The 21,989-nt window shown below is 44.8% G+C and overlaps 1 long non-coding RNA gene and 1 pseudogene across 8 annotated transcripts; both read right to left on the reverse strand.

The window, feature by feature from the left end:
- Nucleotides 1-1,279: 1,279 nt before the first annotated feature.
- Nucleotides 1,280-11,595, reverse strand: LOC125543154 (annotated as a pseudogene).
- A 4,616-nt stretch (nucleotides 11,596-16,211) lies between these two features.
- LOC125543155 lies at nucleotides 16,212-21,415 on the reverse strand. 8 transcript variants are annotated; one of them, XR_007298330.1, is made up of 7 exons: nucleotides 21,019-21,415; nucleotides 20,120-20,287; nucleotides 19,486-19,657; nucleotides 18,518-18,622; nucleotides 17,816-17,996; nucleotides 16,924-17,026; nucleotides 16,212-16,465 (listed from the first exon to the last, which is right to left on the reverse strand). It is a non-coding gene; the product is annotated as an uncharacterized LOC125543155 (long non-coding RNA). The 8 variants fall into 8 exon arrangements; XR_007298328.1 differs by having other exon boundaries at nucleotides 18,518-18,631; XR_007298327.1 differs by having other exon boundaries at nucleotides 17,816-18,622.
- Nucleotides 21,416-21,989: the final 574 nt, after the last annotated feature.

Raw genomic sequence — 21,989 nt, forward strand, 5'->3', positions numbered from 1 at the left:
TAGCAGACGTCGAAGGAAAGTTTTCACCCAGATCTGTTCGAAGGGATCCAACTCTCGTGCACGGACTGCCGTCACCACCAGCACCACCAGGAAGAACCCTGGAGCACCGACAGATCAGCGAGCCGCCGGCACCACCGCATCTAGATCGCCGGCCACGCCGGGCCGCCGCCATCCCCCGCGCCGTCTGGGTCAGAGAAGGAGCCGATGACCGCGCACAGGGACCACCGCCGCCTGCACACGCCGGAGCGCCGCCGAGAGCCCAGCGCCTGCCACCGCTTGCCGAGGGCTGGCGCGCCCTGAGCGGACTCCCACGCGCACCAGGGGAAACCGCGAGCGTGAGTCCTGTCGTTGCCCCCAAGCCCGCGCCTGCGCACCCCGCCTCCAGCGCGCCGCCAACAACCGTCGCGATCCGCCCATGCCAGATCCAGCGTGTCATGGGAGAAGAGATCCCGCCGCCGCCGACGTCGACCGAGCTTTTCCCGGCGGCGGCGAGGAGGAGAGGTCGGGGGAGGGACGAGGACACGGCGGCGCTAGGGTTCCCCCCGGTCGCCGCGCAGGGGCCACACTGGAGGAGTCGGGAGTCACGCCGCCGAGTCCAAAGTCAACCTGCGATTTGCTAGCCATATATCTCTAAATAGTTGATCACCCTAATTCTATTTTTCTCAACATGCAACTATGTCAATTCATCATGCTACCATGCACATGCATGGGAAAAGACTCCCCTTAAGATGCACTTTGCATGTAACTCATACTCAATAAATATTAGATAATTCACCGCGCATTGTTGCTGGAATTGGTTGCAATATGTTTGGATGAAATTTGGTTATATGAAACATGAGTGTTAGGATTTCTAATCTAAAAAATGAAGATGGAAGTATATTATTTATTGGACTTGATTATTTGATAGTTGTATAATAGTTTTGGAATATTAACCGAATAATAAGTGTTTAATTTTCCTTGGATTTGCCCACACTGGTGTCTTCTTTCCAGTTGCATGTGTTCTACAAAGTGTGAAATGAGCCGGTAACGCTCACTTGACAGCATAAGACAGACACTACCAGAAACAAAATTGTCTTCTCAGCAAAAAAAAAAACTATTATACACTCCTTCCGTTTCAAAATAAGTGTCGTGGTTTTAGTTCAAATTTAAACTAAAACCATGATGAAACAGAGGGACTACAAACAACTTACATTTGACGGGATTTCAGGACAAAAAATATCATGAGCTCAGGGCCTGTTGTATTGAGAATGAACCTTGCAAATATAAAATGTAGGTAACATTTTCTGCCAATAACATCTATTTAGCTTCCAGACCAAGATTAACAATACAAAATATAACAGAGTACATGTCTTAGGCAGGCTACACCAGCCATGGATTCAGGTTCAGCTGACAAAATAACTACTAACGAAGCAGCATTTGAAGTATCGCAACCGTTACAACAAAAAAGTGTAACAAACATTTTTCAAAAGGTTCCAACTAAATGAATAAAAACAGCACCGATGTTTTTCATGCAACTGCAACCAAGCAAAAGTTCCACAAAGGGTATCATGCTCCTTTGTTCTGAGGACCTGCAGCATTTGTGCTCCTACTACCGAATGAAACACAGGAGTACACAGGCGCAGAATAGCTGTCACCTGTGCTATCGTTTGGCACCAGTACATGCTTCGCCCCAGGAGTGAGCTGGGCCTGATCTCTTCTGCACATACCGACCACTAGGTGAAGCATTGGAATTGCAAAGAACAGCGCTCCCCACTATGTTATCTGTATTTCTGGCTGAAAGGGTTGCATCTCTTATGCTGTTGAAAGGTGTTTGAACTACCCGGTCTGGATGGTTGAATGTAAAACCCACAGAATTAAGACGACAAACTGACGAGCTTGCTGGATGCACAACATGTTGCTGAGGCAAATTGGCATGGAAACCTAAAGATGCTGTACCATGTTGTCTGGTTGTAGGCAAAGGTGGTGCTGTGGGTGGTTCTATCCTAGGGATAGGATCAGAGTAATAACGGCACGACGGGGAATTCTGTTGGAATGCTCCACTGCCACGATTGGGAGGAGGTGAGCACCCCAATAGAAAAGGCCGATTGGTCCGCGAGTTTGAAAAATCAAAAAACCTGTTTTCATATGGCAACTGATCTCCAGAAAGTACATTAGCTGCTGGAACAGGGTGGCCGTAATCATGTGTAGTCCATGCCTGACTTGGGCTTGCATGATATGTTGAAGCATGAAGTATCCTGGTAGAATTTACTGTATCATTGGGAAAATTCTGAGCTTGTAAAGAGAGAAAAGGCCGTCCTTTTTGTGGCAAGAACACATTTGCGTTGAAATAGTCATTGGTGAAAGTACCTGTATGCTTCTGCGCAGTCTCGGAAATCGATTCAGCTCTGGTCGTGCAAACTGGAAGATCTTTACCCATCAAACGAACTGTCAGTCCTGTGCAAGGTCCATTCTCACGCGGAGTGTTCAACTCAGAACGAGATTTTAACTCCTTACTGTGCGACACATTAGATTCATGAGATGGCCAGGAAGAAAACTTGCCGCTTGTGGAAGACCAACTCTGGTGCTGCCGAAATGAATCCTGAAATGTATGATCTGGCAATGCACAAGGAGACACACTCATAATCATAGTATCTTTTACTGAGTTAGTATCCAGTCCATCAAACAGGTTTGGATTTTCAAGTGCTTCCTGCAGAATTGAAGAGCATTATTTGAAACCATAAGATACATATAGCTGTGAGTACAAAAAATAAAGGAAAAACTGAACAGCACAAATCAGATCTACCAGATAATTACCAATTTCAAACAAATCATCAGGACAGTGGGATACCCTAGACGGGAAAGCTGCTGCATATATATAAATTTGTTATGTTCACTAATTTTGGATCATTGAAATTTCCGCACAAGTGTGTTATACACAAATGGCATTGGTGTTGCAGGTATGCATATAGGTGATGAACCATGCGTTTACACTTCACACCCACTTGTTAATGCCAGTCATGTATATCATCACCAATGTTTAAGAGAAAAATAGTCTTAAGATCATACCAGCGTTACAGACCTACGTAGACATGATTATGTTCTATTGGTATATCATCACCAATATAGGTGCTGATGGATGCAGGGTGGCTCTAACACTTCCTATAGGAATAAATGCTCGATGCAAACATGGTTATGTTCTTTTGGAGAAGTGTCAAGCTACATGACCTGAACCACATACTGACATCTTAGGCACATCTCGCAGGTGCCACACTGGAAATGATGTGGCATTGATGTGTATGAGCTGTCCTAGACAAAATCTAGGAACAAATTGCTCAAATGTAGATACAATGGACACAATCCGCAACATGAAGCGGCACGCAAAATATGTGGGCGTTCAGACTTGATCCAGGACAACATGCACCAATTGATGCCATGTTAAACATGGTGTCTCAAGTGGACCCAAGATGCCAAATGTCATGTGGGTACCGGCATAGGCGGATAGCTACAACACCAACCGCTTCAGGAGTCCAGGCAGATCGAGATACGTATTATCTCTACTTATCCCTAGTTAGCATTAATTTGGTATGAGAGTTTGGAACTTTGGATGTGGAACGGTTCGCCCTGAAAAAGCCATCAACAGGTTTAAGCCAAAATATGTCACATCTACAGACGTTTGAGTACATGAGCATGTGAAGACGGTGGAGCCGCACCTCCCAAAGCAGGCTGGTCGCAGCACGAAGATGGTGTTCATCGGATGCGAGAGGTCTTCCGGCACCAATGCATACCGCTTTTATGACCCACACGACTACTACCTCAGATCCAATCCTCACCCCTCGTGGCCATCAAGTACGTGACAACAGAACGCGAACGGCGAGGTAAAAGTAATAACCAGATGGAATGCAAAACTCTAGGTAGAATAATCCATCGCAGCACGAAGATGGTGTTCATCGGATGCGAGAGGACTTCCGGCACCAATGCATACCGCTTTTATGACCCACACGACTACTACCTCAGATCAAATCCTCACCCTCCTGGCCATCAAGTACGTGATAGCAGAACGCAAACGGCGAGGTAAATTAATAACCAGGTGGAATGCAAAACTCTAGGTAGAATAATCCACTATTACTCACAGCTATTTACAGCCATTGTAGTTTATACGGCTTAAATCACATGACTAGGTAAAAATTGCACTATACTCAGGAACATATGTGTATTAACCACTTATACCACAAGATATAAAAGAAATAAAAATAATATTTGGATCAGACAGGAACCGGATGTTGGTTATGGCACATTCATATCCATATTTTGAGTAAAATACATATACAATTATTCTACAATCTAAATTTGAAGTTGGTTAAGAGTAACACTACCGTGACTTCATATTTCCATCCAATTTATTTCATTTTCTCTTCTCCAGATTGTACCCAAATTTGTAGAACGGTTTTTTTATATGGTTAGGCCAGTCCTTACATTAGAACATTCTATAGCGCTAGCTTAACAATGAAAAATCAAGTTAAACTACAAAACAATGCAATATATATTTCCAAGTCCTCCAGATGCATATGGAATGAGTATTTGTGTAATGAACCTATTTCTTGAACATTTTTTTAATCTATCGATGCTTCGATTGAGACTAAAAGTTCTCATGATTTTCAAGAAAAATAGTTGTGCACTCATTAAGCTGTGTAGTTGATTTTTTCGACAAAAAGGATCACATAGTTGTCACAATGGTGTGTGCTTGTCCTCAGTGCACCAATCAAAAACCATTGTTTTGGCAATTATCTTATATACCTAATGACATCTAATTGACAGAGCAACCAATTAATATTGTTTGTTAATGTAATAAACGAATATCCATGATCAATTCAGCCCTACAGTGTATTTTAAAAGGGCACAACAGATTTCGACGAAGTACACAATTTTTATTGAACGTCTATTAATAAAGATGCACGCAATTAATGAAATATATGTATGACAAAATATCTAAATCGTTCAGCTAAGAACGAAACTAAAAGTAACAATATTATGACCATGATCTCGATAATAAAAGTTTCGCGTAATATACAAGGTACGAGGGAAGGGGAGCCTTGGCGCAGCGGTAAAGCTGTTGCCCTGTGACCATGAGGTCATGAATTCAGGTCCTGGAAACAACCTCTTGCAAAAATGCAGGGAAAGATTGCGTACAAAAGATCCAAAGTGGTCGGACCCTTTCCTAGACCCTACACAAGAGGGAGCTACATGCACAGGGCTGCCCTTTATACAAGGTACGTAGGAAATTCAAAATGCTATTTGCCAATGTGAAGAGAAAATATCTATGGGTAGATTCGCCACATCAGTACCCTAAAGATGTTATGTGGATCAACCCATCAAACGTGGAGTCTTATCCCTTAATTAGAGTCCTAATTGATTAAGCATCTTTGCTAGGAAAGAGTCTAGTCAGTTTAGAGATCGTATTAGAGTTTGAACAGATTTACCGGTTTCATGGTCAAGTCTTGTCTACTATATAAAGGGGGCGAGCCCTTTCAATAAATCAGAGAAGAATATTGTTGTTTACTTTTATCTACTTTTCAGTAATTAGGGTTATGTCAGTAGTAGATTCTTCCAATTTGGTTGAGCTCGAGGCTCTGGAGCACATAAAGATCATCACGAAGCAAATTGGTGGCCTTCACACGCTAACGAGCAGAGGACTAGACGCTCCTTGCCGAGCTGGTGCAACACTTGAGCAACAGAAGCTAGCCCTTCCCCCACCACCAGATCCCACGACTACAGCAACCGTCCATGACGCTACCTCCGCATCCCAAGCCCTCCTCCCCAACGGCGGCGCGCCCCTGGTGCTTCCCCTTGCTAATAGCACCTTTGGTGTCCCACCCACCCGGTAGATTGCCCCCCCCCCCTCCGCGCCCTCACTTTCCTGCCTTCCCACCATCTACTTCCACTTGCAACGACACCATGTGTCAACCGCTGCTAACATCAATCTAGGCCACTTGGCACACCCTATAGCCCAAATCATGCCCCAATTTTGATGCCCATCAGCAGCAGTCAACACAGATTTTCACCGACCGCCTCTACTGCCTTCAAGCATCCACCTGCCAACCGATTTCATATGCAATTATGCCCCCCCCCCCCCACACACACACACAACCCATATATGGATCCACCCTGCCCATCACCACCTTCCGCCCGTACCAAACAATGACCTCATATCAAGTTCTGGTTCAGGCGTGTTTCACTTCCACAAGCCTGTCAGGTTAGTGGCCGTATTAGAGTTTGAATAGATTTCCCGGCTTGTTGGTCAAGTCTTGTCTATGATATAAATTGTCATTTACTTCTAAAGGCATGTTACGCATCTGGCGGGTGATGTTTAGAAAAGGTCTGTCGCATGGTGAGCTTGGAAGCCCTCCAATTTTCTCCCCGTCAGCTTGTGCCCACAAGACTCGTGTTGCGCTCGATGCTTTGCAACACGAATCTTGTTGCTCACCCGCCGAACCGTTGTTTCTTTGAAACAAGACCTATGTTTCAGAAACATAATGAAAAAAGACCCCTGTTATTAGGAAAAAAATGCTATCGCCCCCTTTGCAACAAACGTAGTGTTCCGCTCGGTCCTATGCACCAAGAGGCTTGTTGTAATCACCCCAAACCGTTTTTTTTTCATTCTGAAACACAGCCTCCATTGCAGAAACAAAATCAAACACAGCTCCTATTGCAGAAAACAAAATCCCTTTCAATGCAGTCGGCAGCCGCCGGCTAGAGCGGCGCAAGGAGTGTTTGGGTGCATCGGGTGGGGATCTTGGTGTGCGGACATGGGGCGCTGGGCTACATGGGAGGTCGTGCAAACCAGGGAAGGTCGGCCGAGCTTGGCCTCCATGGCCATGGCGGCCATAGCCAAAAGCTTGGACTTCGAGCAGGGCGACGTCTCCAGAGCAGAGATCAACTGGGGAAGAGGGGGGAACGAAGGAGGGCCTCGCCATGATCTCATAGGCGTGGACGAGGTGGCCGGAGACAGACGAAAGGTGATGAGACGGACGGAAGGCGGCGTATTCAACGCCGGACGACGGTGAATAGAGGTGGAACAAGAAGATGAAGGAGTCAAGAACAAGACGGACGCCTCACCTGATCAGACCGCAACAAACCCATGTTGGGCTTCAGGTCTTTGCAACATAGCCCATGTTGCAAAACATGTTGAGTCAGCGTGTGGGAGAGAGTTGCATTGCGTGTCGTCGGATCAAACTCGGATCCAACGGCCGTGAGGCGGTCGAAACACGATCAGTCAGGTGAGCAAGTATCTACTTTTCAACAATTAGGGTTAAGTTGATAGTAGACTCTTCCAAAAGAGTATCCTATTAAATTTCTATCGTATTAGTCCAGTTTATAAGTTAATTACTGGAATATTAATAGTCCCTAAAACAGTACAAATATATGGATCATGACAAACATATGGTGATAGTCTGAGTCTGAGTGTCTGACTGCAACATGCATACTGGGAACCACCACCCTCTTCGAAACACTGCCTGTATGCATGCTTAACGGATGTATTGAGAATAGCTATCATGGGCATACGTACATCACGAATTATTGAACAATAAGACAGGTGATGTAGGCGAATAAAAGTAACAGATAAGTAATGATAAAGCCCGCTTATCAATGACGTAAATGCCTGCTCCATGTCCTCGTCCTATGATAAAGTCTCGTGTATGGGTCCGGGACTGAAATCTGAAGGAGCGACACCAACTAGGCACCTCTCAAAAAAAAAAGACCTTGCATGGTGTGTCAAAAGGCAACACGACGCACCTTGCGTGTACGAGTAAATAGCATAAAACTATTATTTTACAGGCAGGGGCGAATCTAGCAATATGGCGAGGTTTGGCGGCTGCCATACCTAAAATTTGGCTAAATACCGCGTATGTATACTATATATCTGGAGTTTGAGCGTTTGTCGATGGAGTTCTATCCGTTTCATCAGTTTGAAGGAGCAGGAGACACACAGGGGCCTCAAACTTAATTGCCAATGGCCCAGTTATCCTCCCAGCAGCCCACCTAGCTGTATGTAGCCCAGCTCGATCTGTCCAGTTACGCTGCAATTCACAGCTTGGAAATCGCGTGCACACAGCCGCAATTACGGAATAACGGCACGATCTACCTCAGTTAGGGCGACTCAGGCACCCGGCGATGATGCTTGACGAACACAGCAACGGCGGCGGGTGGCACTGCAGGGAACTCGGTGGCGAGTGAAACACTGCGCTGCAAACCACAAAACGACGAGCTTATGTGCCAGCGACGGCGAGCCAGAAGCAGCGACATCAGGTCAGGATCACATCCATAGTAGCCCTAAAATTTTGTAATCCTTTTGTCCAATTTTTTATAGTCCATAAACTATCAAACATCAATCTTTATAATTTTGATTAGTTATATGCGACCGGTTAATTTTGATTATTTGTATACAACCAGTGAATTTGTTGTTCTAATCTACTAAGATGGCAACGATCTGCACATAGTTATATTATCAGTTATATTAACTTGGGCACATCTTGATTATATTATACATTGTTGTGTTTCGTCCTTCGTGAACTCCGCCACGCCTATAAAAAATTTCTGCCTTCGCCACTGTTTACAGGCTAGGGTTCCAAAAAACTACCGGATTTTATTTTTTCTCAAATAACTACCAAATGGGTGGTCGGCTGTTTCAAAAAACCCAAATCGTCGAGTCTTTATCAGTTGATCACGATTATGACAGGTTGGGCCCACAGCTAAACAAACCGTTAGTTTGACCGTTTACTTTGACCGTTAACTTACATCTAGGTCCCATATGTCAGTTTTGTAAAAAGCAATCGGGTCCCTACAAGTTTTCTAAAAAAGCAATTGGGTCCCCGTGGCAGCCTCGAGCTCGATCCCGCTCGGCAGGGCAGCGCTGCCTCCTCCGGCCGGCGAGCCGCGCCCGCCATGCAGTGCCTCGCCTGCAGCCGCCGCCACGAAGTGCCTTGCCTGCCCTGCGGCCGCCGCCAAGCCATGCCTCGCCTGCCCCGCGGCCACCGCCACGCCATGCCCCGCCTGCCTCGCGGCGGCCGCCGCCACGCCGTGCCTCGCCCGCGGCCGCCGCCATTCCCTGGCACGAGCTCCTCAAGCTCGACGCAGATGGCTTGCGCCGCTGCTGGAGTGCCGCGGACGAGGCCGGCCTCGTCGCAACCGTCACCACCAGGAGCTCCGGCTTCGCCGGCTTGGGAGGGGAAGGGGGTTGCCGACTCGGGAGGGGAAGGGGGTCGCCGGCTCGGGAGAGGAGCCTCAGGGCCGTCGTGCCGCCAGAGGAGCGGTTCCTGGTGGGCAGGGTCGAGCGACCGAGGCATAGCAGCGAGCGGCAACGGTGCCGCACTACCCGTGCCGGATTTCGCCGGCCTCGTGGGAGAGGAAGTGGTTGGCGACGACTCCAAGCGGCACCCCATGGCTCGCGGCAGCGTCTCCAGCAGCGCCATGGTGCGCGACGGCAACCCCGAGTGTGGATTCTAGGCGGCGGCGACATGGCCGGGGATGGCCGGCGGGATTGACTGGGCCGGATTGCTTTTGTAAAATTGTTGAGGGGCCTGATTGCTTTTTTTAAAATATTTGCAGGACCTAGTTTTTTAAAAGAGACAGTGACATGTGGGCCCCAAATGTCAGCTAACGGTCAAACAAACGGTCAAACAGACGGTGCGTTTAGTGGCGGGCCCGACTTGTCATAAACATGTTTAATTTTTTAACAAAGAGGATTTGGGGTTTTTTGAAACAGCCGACCGCTCGTTTGGTAGCTTTCTGAGAAAAATTAAAAAGTGGTAGTTTTTTGGAACCCTAGCCTGTAAAGTAGTAGTTTTATGCTATTTACTCTGCATGTACTGATAAGGTACATATGTTGCAGTACCAGCTAGCCGGTCTAGAGTGCACTACCACTAGTGGTTTGATTATTGGTGGCCATCAAATAATCTACCGGATTCTTATTGATTATATTGGTCCTAATTCACTGCATGAACAGCTCAACGTCACAGTTCGCCCAAGATTTGCACAAATCGAATGTCCCATTCCCCGACTTGGACTGATCTATTAAAGTGCACAAATTAGGGAGTACCTAGAACTCATCTAGATGAGATATAATTTGGTCTCATTCACTTGGAAAACAAAGAACATATAACATCCACGTCAGCACACACGCATCTTATAGCATCTTATAGCATCACATCCAATGGCTATAAAAGATGAATGAGACCAAATTATATCTCATCTAAATGAGTTCTAGCAAATCTGCACAAATTAAGCATGAAATAACAATATTTCCATATACAGGTAGTAAAGAAGTAGCAAATGTACAAGAAAGAAAACACACTGATCGTTCTAACGTTAGCAGTTAGCACAAGCCCCGTAAAGGTTTGGACAGTCCGAAAATTGCCGTGCACCTGGCAGCAATTATCGACTAGCCACACAATCTTCTAGACGAACTAGCTACGCCTGGTTTAGATTAGATTAGGAACTGGGATCGGCACATCTAACATAAACTATCCTGCGAGGTGATGCATCGGTCCGATATAGAACCAGTCACAGCTAATTGCCCCCACAATATGTATCCACAAATAGCAATCACATTAGCTGCTAATATATAGTACTAATAACATGGCAATGAGACAACAAAATCTAATTATATGCAGCCAGCAAGCATCTAACCATCCTCACACTGTCCAGCAAGTGAATCAAGAGATGAACCAATCATCCATCAATTTTTAGGAGATATATAAAAGTACAAATACGTGGGAATAATAGCAGACGTGATATCATTGCACTGGGCAGACAGGGAAGACTTGCCACTGCAAAAAAAAGACAGGGGAAGACTTGGGTTGGGTTGGGCCGGGTTGGGCCGGACCACGTACCTTTCTTGCAGCGAAATTCCCCTCGGGCTCTCGGCCTCGGCTGCTCTCCGGCGCGGCATCCACTGCCGCCGTCTCCTCCTTCTGCCCCTCCTCTTCTTGCAGCTTTCTCTTTCGTTTCTTCTCCTCCTTGGCCCGCCTCGCGATCGCGCACAGCGCCTCGTCGCCGTCCACCTCCGTTTGCTCTTTGCACCCGGTATCACCGGCCGAGGGCACGGGCAAGGGGGGCGCCGCGGCGAAGAGGTCGGAGATGGACCGCTTCTTCGGCGGCCTCGCCTTCCCTGGCGCCCTCCTCGCGGACGCCGCCGCAGCTGCGGCAGCCACGGTGGAGGCCAGCTCATCCGCCCACCACCGGCACCTCGGCGCCCCGAGAGGCGGCAGATCCTCGATTCCCAAGAGACGCCGCCCCTCCGCCGCTGGCTTGCCCCTCACGCTCGCCGCGTACTCCCTTGGGACAGTTCACAGACCGAGATCAGGAAAGGATAAACGCAAACACGACCACCATATATAACACCGACGAGACGGCGCGGCGCCTCCACACGAACCTGATGGAGAACGCGGCGGCGGCGGCCATCGACCCGTCGTCGACGCGCTCCCGCGGAGCAAATCTGCCGATTTCGCGACGGGTCGGTGATTTGGGAGAGAGGAGGAGGAGGAGGAGTAGACTGGAAGGGAGGAGGAGGAAAGGGGAATTACCGTAAGGAATTAATAAATAAATAATAATTAGAGGTGGGCTTTGATGACATCGAGGCGAATATTTTACCTTTTTCCCGCTCTTCCCACCGCTTATTTTGGGTGGTAGTACAATTCATTGATTTTTTTCAGTAGTTAATGTCTTGGCTGGCATCGGTGTCCTTCCCCGGGGTGCATTATCTCTGTTTACTGCCGCGGACAGCGACCGGTGATGGACCGCGGCAAATTTGTTATGCTTTATTTTTTTTTCTGTGTGGCTGGTAACGTTGAACTATCACGGTCTTCGGTTCGCCGGGGGGGGGGCCGGGCATCATCATGTGATAACGACCGTTGGGCGGTGGGGGCGCACAGCTCAGACTGTCCCAGGTTCTGTCTGCCTGTTGAGACACACGAAATACCACAGGTAAGTTTTTTTTTTTCAAAGTAGTATGCAATAAAAACTGTTTTATAGGGTTATGGATGTTTTTTTTGTGATTTGTTGTTTGGGAAATGAGGCATAAAATGGTGATTCTAAATTAAAACGCGTAAATATGACGGTTTGGTAGAGGGGTCTGTTGGGTTTATGACTACAGTTTAGTATTTTGGGCTCATGTAAACACACATAATAGTGAATTGGGTATAGTTTTATGATTTGTTTGATTGAGAAAAGATGATTAAAATGTAATCCTAAGTTAAAAAAGAGAGTAAATACGGACGGCTGGCTAGGTGCATCCATAGTGTTTACGACGACGGTACAATTTTCATATAGGCCGGCATGCACCACGCATGCCAGCACAAGGGACTAATATTCAGCATTATTGCCGATATAAATACATAAATAGGATAGTTGGGGAGATGCGCTGGCACTAACCAGGCCCGAATCAATGGGTGTCCATTCCCGGTGACGAAACAGAGCCCCCAATTTCCACCCCTCCCTCGGCTATTGAGACACATGAAGAATCACATGTAAATTTTGGTTTTTGTTTCAAAATTATAAAATCTAAGTTGTTTTATAGTGTTATGCATGGGTATTGTTTTTGTGATTTGTTTGTTTGGGAAATGAAGTTTAAAAACATGGTCCTAAATTAAAACGCGTAAATATGACGGTTCGCTAGGTGGGTCGGTATTGTTTATGACTACGGTTCAGTATTTTGGGATCATGTAAAAACACATAATAGTAAATTGTGTAGTTTTGTGATTTGTTTGATTCAGAAAAAGATGCTTAAAAGTAGTCCTCGGTTTAAAAAAGAAAGTAAATAGGATATAGTTGAGGAGATGCGCTGGTACTAACCAGGCCTGGACCAACTGGCGTGCATTCCGGGCAACGAAATAGAGCTCCCAATTTCTGCCCCACCTACCCCCTACCCAATAATTACTAGCACTTCGGGCCATTAGGCCTGATAATCCTCGGCCCAAAAAAATTGGTTGTCGAATAGCCTTCAATTGCCTCAAGTTCCCAAAGATATATAGTACTTCTTTTGTTCCTCACGACAAGTTCCTATGGTATGGAATAGGCATGTTTCTTTTTTCCCTGCCGAACAAGCCCCACTATCGAATTTGGGCCCTTTCTCTTTGTCAGTTTGAGTTTGACAACCTCTTCCTTCAAGCCTAACTATGTGAGCAAAGTCTTCGCCTTGGTCTGGCAGTACTACCGAGGCTACCTATCTAAATTGGTTCACCCCCCTCCCCCCCCCCCCCCCCCGCCGCATTGGCCGCCCGGCGTCGTTATGTCTGTCGCGATTGTCAGTCTCCTCGTATGCAACAGTGTACGATTGCGGCAAATTCAATGAGATGTATTTTTCTACCAGGCTTTGCAGGTAATGCATGGTTGGATTTCTCGATGTTGGCCATTATTGGCGTGAGCAACGGTGGTGCAACATCGACAAGTTTAGTTGTGGCTCTCGGAAGACTTTGGAGGTATATAGTCGTAGTCATAATCTCCCCTTTGTTACGGTAGTTTTTATGTCAATGACCGTCCATCTGATTGTATCCAATTCCAAAAATAAGTTTGACTTCGACGCATCATGCCTTTGTCTCGGTACGATCATTCTCGGTGACATGCCCGTGCGACTCGGCGTCTCGCCCTCGCCTGTCCCTTCACCCCTCGATAGTCGCCCAAGTGTTTGACGTCCATTGCTTAAGGCCATGAGTTCCACGGACCGCACAGTATGCCCTCTTTCTAGTTGCTCTAATTACCAGGGTGTGTATGGCATCATCTTGTAGTACTCAAACGCAATGTAATTTATACTTATTAATCTACTAAACCGAAAAGGGGACGTAAAAATTTAGAAGTAACAGGGAACAAGGCAAACCAAATGGAAAGCTTAAATCTTGCCTCATTTTAGTTCTGAGCCGTTCTGAACTTGTGATTGATCCGGCGAAAGATTATCCAACCAAGAGTTGAATAGTTCAATAAGTATGATTCTAAATATATTCCAATTCTGTATAAGACACTATTGCATACATAATATTATAGCTATATATTCAAGAGAAGTAGGGCCCATTTTTGAGTTAGGCACAGGGCCACGGTTTTTGTTGCCGCATGGTATTGCCCATGCATGCTAGCAGGCGAGACCATGGTACATCGTGAGAGCTCATGTAAATGAATACTCCCTCTGTTCCAAAAATGTCTATGTTTGCCCAAGTTTATAGGGGGGAAAATACCAGCATCCACGATGCATATGTGTATCCAATGTTCATCATAAATTGTATTTTGTATTTTATTTATTTAGTATTTTAATTGTCGGTAGTTTATTTTACAAACTTGGTCAAACATAGACATGTTTAACTTTTGAAAAATAAAATATGCACTACATTATAAAACGGAGGGAGTAAATGAGTTAGCTAGGTAATGATCTTTGAGTGTAGAGGTTCGAGTTCCAAGGATGAAAACTCCAGGTTCGACTTTCACTAGTTGAACCTACCAATGGTGTTATTTCACGCGGTGTTTCCTTGTTTAAGGCATGCATTGCATGCAATTTACTCAGACTCCTCCAGGATAAAAACTCATGATCCGGTCTAAGTGGTTGGGTCCAATGACGATGGTGCTCTTGCATAAAAATGGTTCCCTTTTTAGAGGCGTCGTTGTTGGATCACCTATCAAGTTACCTATGGATTATCATTGATGGTTGTTGTTTTTGTTTGTTGCAGTTGTTCTCTTGGTCACCTTTTCTTTTCTTTTGCAATACTTTTACAGTGTGCATCCTTGATTTCTCGAGTAGCTCTTGAGATCGTATTGGTGCAGAGACTAGGTGTATTTAATATCTTCTCGATGTTGATATATTGTATTTTCTTTATTGGAAAATATACCGCGCAGAAGGAAAAACATGAGAATATATTTTTCGGAAAAGATATGTTCAGGCACGCTGGCATTGTGCACGCACGTCATTAATGAGACTATATGTCTTGACAATGGTGCTCATCACGTTCTAGTTTTGCATGTGTCAAAACGTGTGGCTTTATCTTGAAAGGATGAACAGTATGCGGAAATAGTTTTTTTTCGATACGCCTCCCAGCCGACAAAGTGGTGTATATAATACTAATGAATACATGATGTAAGAAATTACAATTCATAATATTTTGTTTGTCATTTGTTGGTCCGCTGGAAGTGTGCAAACCTATGTTTGCCGCTGGTACTTATGACTTCCTAGCTATGCAAAAAATGTTTACCCCATCTATCTTGGCCATCACCCATCTTAATTATGGAACTGTTTACCAGAAGGCACGATGATTTAAAATCTACAAATAATATAGACAGAAAATTGATATGTATAGAATATTCGATAAATATATACAAGCACAATGGTTCATGTTGTGTGTAAAGATCAGGTAGCGAATGACGCTATACATGTGATTGTTTCCAATAACGGAGACAGCATAAGTTACATAAATAAATGGTTAATATTTTGCCAGATAATGATTTTAGAAATAAAAATTACTTTCAGTTTTAGGGAAGGAAATTAGTCTCATAGTTGAGGGTGGGCATAGGGCTAGGGCTTAGGATGGCTCTAACCCTAATCCAGCCCCAGTTCTCAAAGGGGCATACATGCATAACTTTGGACAAACCATTGAAATATAGACATCCCAACGGCCAGCACTTCTAGGCCCAAGGCAGTGTTTGGGCTCTAGGGAGAGTATTTGCTCCCGGATGAATAGTATAATTAAAAAATAGTAAAAGGGTTTAAAAAATGATTCTCTTTGTAGATGTTCTGATTGTATCCCAAGTGTGCTTGGCAATTTTTCATGCGAAAAAAAAGTTCAGTGGACTAAAAATGCCAAAATACTGACCTTCCACTTGTTCTTTTTTCACAGGTCGAAATGCCTAAGCCACCCCCCCCCCCCCAAAAAAAATTTGCAAATAAGAATTGAATATGAACATACTATGTATACAACTTTTCCCTTTTTTACATTTGCAAGAAAAAGAGCCTAGGAGCAACTGCTCCCGGAAGTAGAATTAAATATCCGAGGCTCTAACCCCCTTTTTTGCGAGAAAACTTCCAATCTATTTATCGATTGTCATGGCAGTATAAAGAACACTAGAAATAATAAAAAATACATCATGGTCAATTGACCATGTTGCGACGACTACAAGCACCGGAGCAAGCCTTCTTTCTATATACTAGATGACCCGTTGCGCCAATGACGCAAAGGGCGGAGAGCAAACCAAGCATTCGAAGCAAGCTCGTCAGAATATTTAGTCACAAGGAAATATATACTTAGGTACGATGCTGATACATAGCATTATAAGAAGTTTTGATAGCCATTTACAATGCTTTCAAAAAGCAAGCAACATAGGCAGAGATGCCTCATGTATATAAGCATACATAGTTTGAGCAGAGAAGATTTCTCAGGCCGATTGTGGTCTTCTGAGGGTGTGCATGCATGAATAAGCAGACTTGTTATTGTCTTCTGAGGATGTGGTCATATGAGGACTGTAGAAGGAGCAATGTATGAGAAAAAGGAAGTCAAAGTTAGCAGATAGAAAGAATATGAGGAATGCATCTATCATGCCTCATGCATGTAACTTCTCATAGTAAACGAAAAGCTAGCAAGCAAACTTCATCCAACATAGCAATGGGAGACCAGGCAAACAGGAAAATGAGGAATACTGTAACGACTACCAATCCATCAAACTGTGAATTCCAGACCTTTGTTTCAATAGGAATATCCATGTCATGGACCAAAAAGAGGGCACAGACGATGAGTTATATTTAGGAATGAAGCAAATCACATTAGAAAAGAAACCCTTCCGAGTTCATTGCTCTTTGCGCACGCACCAATGAAATGGAAAACTGTTCTGCTTATGCCCATAATCAAGCCTCTCGCACATAAAGGCTACAATGAGACCTGAAGGGAGGGAAGCTGGAGGAGGAGAAAGGAGAGAGATGACCTGCGTCGCGAGGCTCCTGATGTGCAAACAGTCGTCGTGGCGCGCTATGGGCAGTGCTCAGAGTACTCTCAACTTCGGAGAGAATTGCTCAGAGTAATCCAAACTGGCACAAAACAATACATAAATTGTTTGCGTCAGTATATGATCCTTTCAGTTTGAGAAGTGTTCAAGACTATCTTACGAATTCTTGAAAGCCTTCCTACTCTACTGATCATGTAAAATCTGAAATTATTACAAGAATTTTATTTTCTCTAGAAATCTCCAAACTAATGTTTCAAGATGAGGAGTTGGAGACCATGCTGATGAAATACATTATGGAAGAAAAGAAGCCCATTCCACTATGAATATGTACATTGTGCAATTCCCATAAAGTAAAACAGAATTATTTAAATAACCGTCTATCAGGCTAAATTTGAGTTCTTGCATTCCTTTTATTTGACTCACACTTGCCTGCCCCTCTTAGCTAAAATGAGATTGCCTACTACTCTTAGCTAAAAGGAGGTGATTCGAATATAATCACTATTTCTTCCGGCTATACAAATTATTGTGGTCATCAAGTTAATTCAAGCACTCAACATTCTATGACATACACGATCTAACTGTTGTCAGTACAGATGCTATCATAGAGTTATCTACAAAAGCTAAATAGGATTAAACACAAGACAAAATAAAAGTTTGTCACACAATATCCCTATCACCTAATCTCTTTCTCACTTTTAACTTCAAACCAACATCGAAAACGATAATAATCTAAAGCAAAAATAAATCAGACTCATTTGTTCATCGACACAGAAGCAAATAATTCACCTAATACTAAATCTAACTAAAAGGACTAACTGTAATTAATTGGCTAGGCTGCTCATCGAAAGAAAGCTCTGCATAAGAAGCAGACCTTGCAAAAATTTGGGATTAATCAGGTGGATCTGAAACAAAACATATCCTCGCCTCCTCCTGCAGTCCTGCTCCAACCCTTTGTGTATCTCGGCACCTCCTCACATTAAGACTACGCATTGCCTAAATAAGCACCTGTGCCACATACAGCTTGTGATGGTAATGGATTTTTTTAGTAAAACCTGCAGTACAAATTCAATCCAATGGATTGGTCAGACATAAATGTGCATCACATGTAGATATAGAAGGAGCACACTGGCACATTTTAAATCAGCTGGGCTCTTAGCGAGGGCCGGCAGACTATGCATTTATTTTACTACTTCACCGGAGAATAAATATCATGCGGAACAGAAGTTCGAAGGTCTGGTTCCAAGCAGCAAAAATGATATATTGAAGATTACACTAACGGAAACCAAACGTTTTCCTGCTAATGCGGTTAGAAACTTGCATACAGATAACAAGCATTGCCTCTTCAAGAAGTATTACACAGTCCATTTTGCATTCCACAGATGTTTTTGACAGTTAGATGGACATAGATAACCAAACATTGCATATATTCCTAGTAGTAAATTCCCTTCGGAGCCACAGATCATTGAAGCATGCTCTGCTTAGTAAGAGATTAATTAATTAAAAGGGGAGGAAGAAGCAGAGTACATCACACAGGCTTGCATATATACAGAGTGGGGAAGTAGGTGAAGCTCACCTTGGTATGTTGGCATCAGAAGTGTCGCTTCACAGGACAACCAACAACATTCCAACAAAAAGCCAAACATATACGAGGACACATCAAGATACTTAGGTGAACTCACTGTTGTAGCTTGAAAGAAAAAAAGAAATCAATTTGGAGGCAACACCAAGGAAAGATAGGCAAAACCAGACCTACTGTCAAATATATTGAATATTTCAAAAAAAAAAAGTACAAACTGATGAACGTAAAAATGAAGAAGACACACACTCAGACTATTAGCTTGGAGCAGTGCTACGGGGACGATAGAGTTTGGACGACTCGTGCACGATGATTAAATCCAGCCGAGGAATCTCGAGCCCAGCCCAGCAGCGGCCGCTGGATCCCTTGGTCATGCAGTTATCGTCCCGACATTGTCGTGTGTGGAGCACTTTGTCAGAAGCGACAAGTTATCCATAATTATTACAGTACGCTCATTTCACACCATATTGGAAATACAGAAATATAATCTTCGAGTAAATTTAGCATTGAAAAACAAAATGAATTTATTAGTTTTCCCTGGTAGAAATTGACTTGCTACTCACAGCAGGGACTCTCCTCTTTTAGTTATATGTAGCATTTTATTGTAAGACTCTCTTGGACCCTTGGGTACTACAGAGACACACCATAATTTAGCAAGATGTATTGTACGACCCTCCTCCTTTATATAGCATTTTCCGATGTTGTGCATGATGTATCCCTATCGTGTCGTGTGCATTACCTTTTTTTAAGGAAAAATGAACGTACCCAATAAGGGCAATAATGTGCGTTCCTGACAACAATGATAGGCCAACTCGTGATTATTTCTGAAGGGTAGTAACTATAACCTACAACTACAACTTTGATGGTAACCGCACAGGATGTATTCTAGGTCCCTAACCTATGTTTGAAGTATAAGCACATAACAAAATAAGAAAGAGATGGAATAACAAAATACAGTTACATACTTCAGTTATGTCATAAGTCCAACATGCACGCATTTCTGCCCGTTGGAAGCTCCGCCGCTTGCTTGCCGATGCAGGAAGCAGACGGCGCCCGGGTTCTTTGTGTCACTGTACTTCCGCCGGCCAGGATTATATCTTGCAATAAGGATGATGCCTTGTCCATGAGTTCAAGTCCCTACATGGATGTCCAGATGAACAAAAGAAAATTGTAAGGATGCTATGAAATTACATCAAACATTACCATAAACCAATGTGCTATATGAACACCATCGAATAAGTGAAAGTAATACTTGAGACCGGCAAAGTCATATCTTGCAGAAAGTAGGTGTGACATTCAATAAAACAACATGTGCACAACGGAAGTCGAATTTGTTGGTTTGCCTGCAGTTACCTTAAGAACGTGTTTCTTTGACAGCAGAAATGTAAATGCATAGGCTTTTCCAAATATGTGAAGCATAGTAAGTCATTACCAAAAACCACCAGTAAAAGAAGACTAATTCAACTATATCATTTGTGCTAACAACCTAAAGAGCATGCTCTGCTCAGTAAGAGATTAATTAATTAAAAGGGGAGGAAGAAGCAGAGTAAATCACACAGGCTTGCATATATACAGAGTGGGGAAGTAGGTGATGCTCACCTTGGTATGTTGGCATCAGATGTATCGCTTCACAGGTGGGGCGCTTCCTAAGCCGTGTTGGCCACTTCTCCAGGCTGCTGCATCGTGCATTCCACTCACCACTGCCACACCAACTAAAGAGGGCCTTAACCACCTGCCTTGGGCATGCAAGCCTCCATTTTAAGCCACCTATTGAGGGAAGAATCACATAAATTATGAGACGACCTTCTAAGAATGCTGAGGGCCTAGTGGATAGAGAAAAATTAAGGCAATTGGCAAATACAAAATGGTGGATTATAACAAATGCTCTAAAGAAATGAACTTTCACTCAGTTGATGGCAATTGGCAAATACAAAATGGCGGATTATAACAAATGCTCTAAAGAAATGAACTCTCACTCCGTTGATGCTCTTTTGAAATACTGATCTAAAGATTCAGAAGACATCGATATTGCCCTATATCAAGTATATTGTGAATTCATAACCGCGGGCTCAGTTGAATTTGAGGAGTATATCAAGTATACTGTGAATTCATAACCGCTGGCTCAGTTGAATTCGAGGAGTCTAAGAAAGCTTAATGCAGAAACATTCAAACAAGCACCAAACTGAACGAGCATTGAACGTATAAAATCATTCTTGCAGACCTAGTTATTTGCCTGGAACCATTCATTGATTTTGAGAAAACAAGGGGCATGTCTTGCATTAGCCACAGGATTTTCAGACACAACACACAAGGATGCTTGGGAGTTGAAGTCGAGGAGGGTGCCGCACACGCTGCAAAACAAGAAGTGGCGTGCCTGCCAGAAAGCCATCGCCGCCGGCTGCACCGCGCCGCCGTGTGGGAGATACAGAGAGAGAGGGGGGGAGGCCATGGTTAGTAGGGGAACGGCCGGTTCAAGGACCAGGTAGACGACGGCGCACCTGTGCCGGTGCCGCTGTGTCGCTCCGCTCGATCTAGGGCCTCCCCTCCCCTTCCCTTCCCATCCCTTCCTTTGAAGAGGAAGGAAGGTGAGGGTCACGGAAGAGGATAGAGCGGCGGCGCTGGAGGGAGAGGAGACCGCCGGAGTTGGGGTTGGGTGGCTGGGGGTCTCGGGGCAGAGGAGAGGTGTGGGAGGGGCCGACCGAGGTGGGTGGAGAGCGGGCAGGGATGCGGCGGCTGTGCGGCGAGCGGAGAGCGGGAAGGGATGTGGCCGTTGCGCGGGGTGTGGCGGCGCTAGGGTTCGTGAGAGGGGAGGGGAGCGGAGGAGAGGCGGCTGGAGCGGGGGAGCGGGGGAGTGGCGCCTGGTGTGCGAGCGGACATGCGGGCTGACGGCTCATGGTGGGGGTGGGGGGGGGGGATGCGGGCCGCTCGCTCACGGACTATTCATAGCGACACGTGGATAGCGTGAGCCTGCCTAGCACCCCCTTCATCCTTTGTACGTTCAATTTGTGCCGGCCCTACCAATAAATATAGACAAAGTATGCACCACTGGATACACTAGAACCTTCCTAACCGAGATTCGCTTTGGAGCATTCAAGAGCCTCATATAAATACAGATTAATTGTATGGATTTCCAGAACCGTCCACGCAAATAATTATTACTATAAATTGATTCACGTACTATGTGCCCATTTTTTAATTAACAGTAAATGAAAATTCTGTAATTCCAAAACTGGTAAAGGGTCCGTGGAAATTGCAAAAATAGGAAGGACGCCATGAATAACAGCGTCCATGATGGAATCTGTTGCTAACAGCGTCCAGGTCTGGACGGTAGTATCGTCGGCGTCCAGTCATGCCGTTCCATTGGTGCTCTGATTAGGCCCGATTTTTTTATTACTAGTAATTAGTACCGTAGCAATTAGAAAATTGATCATGGTTAGGTCAAAATTTGAAAAATAGGAAGGACGCTATT

This window comes from Triticum urartu, chromosome 3, assembly GCF_003073215.2.
Source record: "Triticum urartu cultivar G1812 chromosome 3, Tu2.1, whole genome shotgun sequence".
NCBI classification, from domain to species: domain Eukaryota; kingdom Viridiplantae; phylum Streptophyta; class Magnoliopsida; order Poales; family Poaceae; genus Triticum; species Triticum urartu.